Source organism: Hylobates moloch, unplaced genomic scaffold (assembly GCF_009828535.3).
Source record: "Hylobates moloch isolate HMO894 unplaced genomic scaffold, HMol_V3 SCAFFOLD_2, whole genome shotgun sequence".
NCBI classification, from domain to species: Eukaryota; Metazoa; Chordata; class Mammalia; order Primates; family Hylobatidae; genus Hylobates; species Hylobates moloch.
Genome location: NW_026652277.1, coordinates 73,774,529 through 73,784,530, shown reverse-complemented (window position 1 = coordinate 73,784,530; position 10,002 = coordinate 73,774,529). Strand labels below are relative to the sequence as shown.

The 10,002-nt window shown below is 35.9% G+C and overlaps 1 pseudogene; it reads right to left on the bottom strand.

Annotated features, from left to right (window-relative positions):
* Nucleotides 1-5,947: 5,947 nt before the first annotated feature.
* LOC116476595 (exocyst complex component 5-like) lies at nt 5,948-8,119 on the bottom strand (annotated as a pseudogene).
* Between the last annotated feature and the right edge of the window lie 1,883 nt (nt 8,120-10,002).

Sequence of the window (10,002 nt, the reverse complement as noted above, 5' to 3'; positions counted from 1 at the left end):
TAAAACATTGTGTGTTTTGTTTATCCATAGCATGTAGGCACATATTGGTATGTCTCTTCCATTCAATAGTCAAAATGAACTTCTGGAGATGAATTCATCAGTTCTACCTGCCCTTGAGGAAGGGTGAAAAGATCTTTTAGGTTCTCCTCAGGCTCCAAGGTAAGTATCCAGGAAACTACAAAGCCTACATTTTAAGTAACTATCCCAAATATAACCATAAATTGGGTTAAAATCTGTCCTACCATATGGGCGTTATGCAGGAAATAACAGGAGAAAAAATAAATGTTTAATTTATGTGTTTTAAGAAATTCAGAAATGACCTGCCCATTTGCTAATCCATGTCTTAGACTAGCTTTCCTTCTTATATTAAATTTCAATTGCTAATTCGATGTTAATTCACTAATATTAATCCAAAACCAAACATATTAAAAAATCATCATCTTGTTCTGACCCCCGATTAAACTAGTGTTACATAGTTTCTCATTTCATGTAAACATCAATTTTCATAGTCACTCACAGAAGAAATTTGTGTCATATTAAATTATTAGCCTCACATATATTCTACATTCAAAAAATTTTCAAGTGTTATTAAATGTATACTTTATAAATTCATTTTTTATTCCTGCACTTAACACACATTTATCAAATGTCTACCATGTGTCAAGGAATGTTCTTGCAATAGGCATTTCTTAGGAAACAAAAGAGCCAAAACTTCGGCCTCCACACCGTTTTTACTCTGGTAGGAGAGAAAGAGACATATAAGGATTAGAGAAGTAAGGAAAATGTGCGGTTTATCAAACGGTGACATCTACAAGAGGAAGAGGGACGAAGGTAGAGTGATGTGAGATAAAATGCAATTTTTGTAACATCTTAATTATGTTTAAAGGATTATTATGGTTGCTGTACCATGATAGACTGTGGGTTGCAACAAGAGGGCAGAAGAAAGCAGAAATAAACAAACAAAAAAACTTTTGAAGGTTATTCTGAGAATCTGAGTGAAAGTAATGGTGGGTCAAGCAAGGCGGTAGCACTGAAAGTAGTAAGAAGTGGCAAGATATTTGAAGTCTTTATAAGACATAAGAGAAAGTGCTAATTGATTGAATTCTAGAAAATAAAGAGTAAAACAGAATCAAAGATAAATCAGGGATTTCTGGCATCAGCAACTCAAATAGAAAACTACCATGCCTTTATTGAAATAGGGGAGAGTATTGAGAGGTGAAGCCAGCTGGACTTCCTGGGTCAAGTGGGGACTTGGAGAACTTTTATGTCCAGCTAGAGGATTGTTAATGTACCAATCAGCACTCTGTAAAAATGCACCAGTCAGCACTCTGTGTCTAGCTAAAGGATTGTAAACGCACCAATCAGCACTCTGTAAAATGGACCAATCAGCACTCTGTAAAATGGACCAATCAGCAGGATGTGGGCAGGGGCCAAAGACGGGAATAAAAACTGGCCACTTGAGCCAGCCATGGCAGTCCGCGTGGAACCCCTTCTACGCTATGGAAGCTTTGTTCTTTGGTTCTTCATAGTAAATCTTGCTGCTGCTCACTCTTTGGGTCCGCACCACCTTTAAGAGCTGTAACACTCATCGAGAAGGTCCGCGGCTTCACTCCTGAAGTTAGCAAGACCATGAACCCACTGGAAGTAAGAAACTGTGGACACATCTGGACATCTGAAAGAACGAACTCCAGACACACCATCTTTAAGAACTGTAACACTCAGTGCAAGGGTCCGCGGCTTCATTCTTGAAGTCAGCGAGACCAAGAACCTCCCCAGCCAAGTGGAGCTATTAATCCAATAAACCTCTTTCTTTTATAAATTGTCCAGTCTCAGGTATGTCTTTATCAGCTCGTGAAAACAGAATAATACAGATGTTCACACAAAGACAAAATTGCTTAATGATGCATCTGTCTGAACATACCCCTGTCGTTTTGCAAGGCATGACTGTATACAATAACATGTCGATGTAAAGGAATGGATAAACTGAAAATATATGAGAGATTTACAATAATGAAATGGATCAACATCACTAGGAAGGGTGGAAAAAAAAAAGAGTGGCAAAGCCTCAGACAGAAGGAAAGTTTGTCCTTTAATTATGAAAAGAGGGAGAGGGAAAAAATGGCCAGAGAAAGGCAACTTTTCTAAATGTGGTATTAGGAAGTTAAAACAGCATTTGGGAAACAGCAGTGAGGACTTGTTTTATATTGGGGAAAAAAAGGACTTAAATTGTATTGTATAATATTAGATTTTGTGTGTGCGTCCCATTTAGATGTGGCAGTCAGCCAGAATAATAGTAGAATTTATTGCAGAAAGGATTCATTTATTCTAGGCACCATACTCTTCAGTAAATGAGAGGGAGTTATAATATGCTTAGTAAAATAATAGTGACTAAAATCGTGTAGTTGGAGGAACAGGCACAGCCAGATGGCATAATGCTCAAAGGAACAGATGCTTTTAACATGAGGATGGAGCAGCAATGATCCTGAAACTACATTTGGGAGTGAATTGGATGTAATCTCTGCTTCCTAGCACTAATGTAGGTGAGGTGCAGGATAATGAGGAAGCTGTAATAGGAGTTATATTCTTAGCAGGTAGCTAGATTTTAGTTAGTGCAATGAGATAAGGGTAAAGTATAGTGAAAATATTTAGGTTGCGGGAGAGATACTTTAGCTGAGAATGTGAGTTCCAGAAAACAAGATGACACATTTTGGAAAAAAAGAAGTACAATGTGAGAAAGAATTGGGATAAAGGCAATAAATATTTACTATGTAAAAAAAATCACTGAAGTGTTTACTTTCAAGGAGTTAGTTTTAAGTAGGTGAATTATATTTCAATAAAAATAACTTTTAAAAGAATAAAGGAGAGGACTAAAGCTGCTGTCATGAATAATGATGCCAAGAGGGATAAATCAGCTGAAAACATTTTTTTCAAAGGAAAGAATTCCATCCAAAACCTGAAGAAGAGAGTTTGCAGGAGAAAGATTTGCAGGAGAGATTCTTCACTCTCTCTGTGGTGTTGGCTCAGCTGGCTGATAGGGAAACTCTGAACACTGACAGGCATATTACCATGGGGCACAAAATAAAGAATTCTGAAGGAGGTCAGAAGAAATAAGGAATCAGATGCACACAAATGACGTAACAAAAAAGAACTTGGATGTTTCTAGGAGCTTTATTCAAAATTGTGAGAACTTCGAAGCAACCGAGACATCCTTCAGTAGGTAAATGCATAAATAAACTGTGGCACATCCAGACAATGGAATATTCTTCAGGGCTAACGAGAAATGTGCTGTCAAACCAGAAAAGACAGAGGAAAAATAAATGTGTATTATTAAGTGAAAGAAGTGAATCTGAAAATGTTATGTACTGTTTGGCTCCAATTATGTAACATTCTGGAAAAAGTAAAAATATAGAGATATTACAAAGTAAGTGGTGGCCAGAGGTTAGGGGAGTGGGTGTGGGGAAGGATAAATGGAAAAATTACAGAGGATTTTTAGGGTAGTGAAAACACTCTAAATGATACTATAATAATGGGAACACGACTTAGTAACATTCGTCTAAAACCCATAGACTCTACAACATCAAGAGTGAATAATCTAACTATGGACATTGAGTGATGATGTGTCAAATGAGGTTCATCAATTGTAGCAAATGCAATACTTTGATGGAGGATGCTGATAATAGGGAAGGCTATGCATGTGTGAGGCCAAGAGATATGGGATATGTCTCTACTTTTCTCTTAATTCTGCTGTGAAACAAAAACTGCTCTAAAAAATAAAGTCTTAAAAAATGTATTCATATAGCATCATTATCTCCTATTGGCTAAGTAAGTACACTCTTGCTCTGCAAAAACAAAGAAGCAGATATTGTACATCAGATGAAATGCATAAGCCCCTAACATTTTTTCTTTTGTGTCTGTCATAAATTTGTACTGTCCCACTGGAATTCATTCTCTGTAGATGGGATTCAAATCAGAAAAAAATAACAATATAAAAATATAAAAGAACAGGGATTGCAATGTACTTTTGTATATATCATCTATTATCAGCAAAAGAAAATACCTATTCTGTTCTAAGTTTAGGGTTGAATTTTGAATAGTGGAGAAAAACAGAAAATGAAGGCAGCCCTTACTGACAAATATTCCACAGAAATAAATCTGAGATGCTGCAATATGGCAATTACATTGATATAATAGACAAGAAAGCCACTGTAACAAATCCCAGGAGTTTCAAGAGAAGGGAGGAACATCCTGTTATCATGGAAGGATTCACTTCATGTGGAATTCATTGAGTCTTACGGGCTGTGTGTTGAGATTTTGTTATTTTAATATAGCTAGGTTCTTTTTTTTTTTTTTTTGGAAGTCTTAAAATGTTATCTCATGTTTTATTTGAGATTTTTTTTTGTTTTTTCTTTTTTACAAATTGACACTGTACAAAGAGCTTAAATGGCCAGTAAAACTACTGCCTTAAAATTGTTGGCTTTAAGTAACAGAGGTAAAATTTGAATTCACATCAGAGCTTTCTAAAATGGCAATAGTACAAGCATATGACTTTCTCTAGTATCCAAAACCTGTTCTGGCTCTCGCTTGGCTAGAAAACAAGACAGCCTTCTAAAGCTGCCATAATGTTCTAAAATATTTTGAAAGAAGTTGGTATACTTCATTCCCTTGCTTACCTTGGTAACACTGGACTAAACAGAAAATGAAGAAAATTCAGTCAATAGTAACTTAAACATTGCTAAGTTAGCTCTGGACTTAGAAGGTTTGGTAAAGTTGATGACATTCAGAATAAGGTTCTCAGAAGAAAAGCAGTTTCCAAAAATAGGCTAAAAAGCCTATATTAAAGAAAAAATGCCAAGAGTGAATTGAATACTTAAGTTTATCTGTTCCTAGAAGACTATGAACCACACAGTGGGAGCTGAAACACTACATATAATTTAGAATGCATTCTCCCAGAGCAAGTTTATAAGGTTTATAGAATAGTAATGGCCTTTCTAAATTTTCACTTGATGTTTAAAATTTTATGTTATTTATTATGTCATCAAATTAAGCCAATTCCATTAACTATGTACAAAGTAGGAATAACTTCAGAAATGCTTTAAAAAGGACAACAACAGACCTATAGACATGAAAAGTCTTTGCAAAGCTCATTTCCAAATCTATCAAATCTCAATTCCTCTTAAAATAAAAGACTAACCACATGTTCAGCCATTCTATTTTACTCAAGTTTAGCATTACGACAGAAATCTTAAAGGGCTGCATTGTTGCTAAACACTGTCAATATTTCTTATACGCACCATTTAGACTATACCTCACTTTTTTTTACTTCCCTTATAATATTAAAATAATGAATAAATATGGTCCTTTAGTTAAGGTCCTCTACCTTATCTTAAGTGAAATATAAAATAAGGTAGTTTTATTAATTTCTTACTAGAATTGGCTTAAAACCTATTTACCAAATACAAAATAGTAAACTTTTAAATTTTACCCAGAAAGCAGAAGTATTCTGATCCACTCCTAATGTCTACACAAAATATTTCATTATTTTAGTTCAGTTTATGACATTTTTTGGACTAGTATTAATGTTGTACCTCAGAAAAAAATCCAATCAACCAACTACAGAAAGTATGCTTAATTGTTAACCTTTTGAAAGAGGCAAAAATTTATTTACGAAAACCTAAAATAATCTGATTAACAATTGATCCTGAAAAGGTCATTAAAAACTGAGGAATGATAAATGTAGTTTTCCTGTATTTCGCCTATTATTAATGGAAAACAGAATGGCAAAATTTCTAAGTGGAATATGTTAAAAGTACAAGAACAGAAAACACTGGTAACATTTCCTTTGCTTTATGACAGAAACATTTTCTGGGATGAAAACAGTGACATGTAGTTTTAGAGAATCTGAAATTTCTACATTCAAGAATAGAATTAAAATTCAACATAAGGGGAAAAAAGCAAAATATAGCTAGTGGTATCCAAACTTTAAATAAAACCTCAAAGGTAAATATGGCTGCTGCTTTGTTCCAGTCATTGTTTCACAAAATGTTGGCTGTGTCATAATTATCTCCTGTGCTTTCTGTCAACCGAGGCCTGCTGAAGTACAAGACATTTCTCTGTAAAGGAATTGACATTGAATTCCTTTGTAAATTCAATCTCAGCTGAAGTGTCAGTGTCCAGCAAGGCCGGCAGATCTATAACCAGCACGAACTTGTATGAAGGAGTGAAGTATATTCTTGTCCAAATTAGCAAGTTGTTCTCCTGAGCAGACTTGCTTTAAATTATCTGGGGCAACTGCCAGAAGATTGCAAAGAGCATGCAGACTATCAAAAAGATGTAATACCACTGGAATCTTGAAGTCTTTGGCACACTTCCTATATTCAACTACATCACAAATTGCCAACATGCCACCCATACAACTGTAGGAATATTGTTGAGGATGCTCATAGATAAGTCGATGAAAACGTACTCCAAGTTCCATCAAAACTGTATCCACATTCTTCCCATCCATGGAATTTTTAATCTTCTCCACTTGTTTCCTTACATAAGCACAGATTTTTACACAGGCATTAGTATATTGAATCAAAACACTGTTTTCATCTTCTGGTTTAAAATCTGTTTTCTTTTGTTCTGCAGCCAAAATACGCTTCATCTGTCCAATCATACAATTTAATGTCCTATCAATGCCAGTATCCAATTTCATCTCCATTTGTTCAATTATTTCTTTTTTCTTCTGAAGGCGTTCAGATAACTTAGGAGAAGAGCTTATTAGTGGCATAAGGTGATCATTAAACTGTTTGTCAAAAAGATGAAAAATAGTATTGACCTGTTGCACAACATCCAGAAAATAAAGATTTGCATTCCTAGAATCTGAAGAGGGAATTCCAGCAAGTCCTGTTTCCAAAGCATCATCAATATGCTCAATACATACAAATTCCACAAGAATGGTAAAAATTCTGAAGGCATTCCTTGGTAAGTCAAAAGGATCAGAAAGCCTGTGACATCTTTCAAAGGCTTGTTTGGTTTCTTGTAAAAGATTAACCGCCACTTCTTGGGATAGAAAAGTTTCCCCATGAGTATCGATACTTGGCCCAAGTGGTAAGTTGGTATGTTGTCTAATTCTCTCCTTCAAATCTTGAATACCTCCTGTGCCAATGGATCTCTTTTGATGGTTTTTCGAATCATAATAGCGCTGTAGGATCGTAGCACTTCTGCTTTTCAAATATCTAGTCTCCACCTCAATATAGTTTTCCAAATAGGAAATGAATATGGATTTGATAAGCTTAGACAAGAAAGTCTGATACATTTTGAATAAGTTTAGCCAGTACTGTTTCTGGATTACTGAAGATATCTCCAACTTGTTTGTTCAGTTGTTGACAGTATTGCAGCATCTTCAAATATATTATTTCTCAACTAAGCACCTCCTGGCACTGCTTTGTATAAACATCAACACAACGGGAATAATCCTTAAAATGAAGTAAAACTGCTGCTACTCCTCTCATTCTGGAGATTTCACCTCTTCTTTGAGCATTGGTAAATTCCTGAATCAGCTGGCATTCTAAATCATGGTATTTACTTGCAATTTTGGACTTAACTTCTGAAAATCTATCAAAAGGTAACTCTTGGGCAATTAGGTGCAACTTCTGAATGATGTCTGCTGCTTCCTTTTTCAGAATTTGTAAAAACATCAGATTTCAATTCTCCATCTAGAAACTCATTAAAGTATTTCATCAATTTCTGAGCCTGCACTGCCCGTTGTCTGGGTGTGTTTACCCCCTCTAACTGGTCTCCAAGGTGACAGACTTTAGTTGCTACATAGCTAATGTGCTCATCTAGTTCTTGGAAATGTTGGACGGCAACCTGATTGCTTTTCTGCAGCTCTTGTACCTTCTTGGCAAATTCCTTGGCTTCTTTCTGACGTTGTTGCTCTAGTGTCTCTCCTTTAAATCCTTTCATCCATTATCTGGAGTTCCTGAATATGATTTACAAATTCTTCTAATAATCTTTTAGGATCAAAAGCTTCAGGTCCACCTCTAGAGCCTCCTCCTGGGGTTCTCCATACAAGACGTTCAATATATTCATCTGCCCCAAAAGCCTCCTCGAAGAGCTCGGCTGTGGCAGCCATCCCGGTCAGCTGAGGGGCTCACCCAGCCCTGGATGCCGTCTCCGCGTCACACGCTGCGCCTCAGAGGCGCGGCGCACAAGTGTCCCAGGCGGGGCGGGAGAGTGGCCATGAAGCGAAGCCGTAAACGCCTGTCAGCTGCCTCCCGGTGCCGCCCGCGCTGCTCCTAGGTTCTTTTTTTTTTTTTTGGAGACAGAGTCTCGCTCTGTCGCCCAGGCTGGAGTGCAGTGGCGCGATCTCGGCTCACTGCAAGCTCCGCCTCCCGGGTTCACGCCATTCTCCTGCCTCAGCCTCCAGAGTAGCTGGGACCACAGGCACCTGCCACCACGCCCGCTAATTTTTTCTATTTTTTTTAGTAGAGACGGGGTTTCACAGTGTTAGCCAGGATGGTCTCGATCTCCTGACTTTGTGATCCGCCCGCCTCAGCCTCCCAAAGTGCTGGGATTACAGGCGTGAGCCACCGCGCCCGGCCTCCTAGGTTCTTTTTAAGAGGTATTTTAAAGGTGTTTCACTTCATACTAGAATAACACAAAGAAAATATTAAGAAGATTTAACAAGAATAAAATCATAATTACAGGCATATCAGGGTCTGAGAAGATGTGTAGAAAACTGATTTGAGCAGGAATAGTCTGTATTACAGTTTCCTGATATGATTTTCTCGGTAACTGGGAGAACTAGACAGAAGATAAAGGTAATAGGGTTTAAGAGTAGAAAGAAAAAAGTATATATATTTACTGGAGAGGAAGTAAGCAGCTTGGTTATATAATTTATTCATAAGTCATCAGTTCAAAAATATTAAATTATATAAATTAATAATCGATTCGTAATTTAGAGAGTCTTTGTCATTCTTATAATGTGAACAGAGTAAAAAGATGGTCAACTTTTCATTACCCATTGTTTAATGCCCACTGGAATTTTAGTTCATGTTTTGGGCATTGATCAAAAGATTCTGACTTTGATTTCCTTGTTCTGTAGAGTTAAATTATTTAGACTCTATTTTCATCTTAAAGGAAGGCCTCAAACACTCATAGGAATCTTGCAAGATTGCCCTCTAGTACTATTTTGTTTATCCTTGTCCATCCTTGGATGTATCTTGGTTAGAAGAGAAAAAAAAATATTTCAGAACTCCCTGCACCTAGTGTAGACTCTATTTTCATCTTAAAGGAAGGCCTCAAACACTCATAGGAATCTTACAAGATTGCCCTCTAGTACTATTTTGTTTATCCTTTTCCATCCTTGGATGTATCTTGGTTAGAAGAGAAAAAAAAAATGTATTTCAGAACTCCCTGTACCTAGTGTGTCAGTACTTCAATAATAGCATACAGGGCAAAATTTTAGAGATGGCACTTATGGTCTCAGCAATTGGATAATTTATTACGCCTTTAGGCCTATTCCAATTTTTCAGTTGTAAAGTTTTAAAAATGACATTAAGTATAGAAGGTTTATTTTCATTGGGGAAAAAAAATAATAACCTTCAGACTTTTGTGACTGGTAAGGTTACAGAGCAACAGTGTAGATGTTTATAAAAGTAGAAATGGCATAGCACTTCACCAATAGAACTGTTGATACAAGTGGGAATGAGACAGGCTAAAGAAGAATATACTGAGTGGTTTTTTATGTACAAAAGAGCCATTATTGAATTTTAGAAAATTGTTAATATTTTAAAATTATTAATAGTTTTAATAATAGATTATTAATAATATTAATGATTAATATTAATAATATTAAATGAAATCCATTGTTATTTCATATTAAAAATACTATTTATCAATATTAGTATCATTTAAAGTAACAAAATTATTAATAATAAATTTTTTAAAACACTGGAGAATATTTTCTGACTGAGCAAACAATAGAATAGAATAAAATACAGTTTAAAATATAGC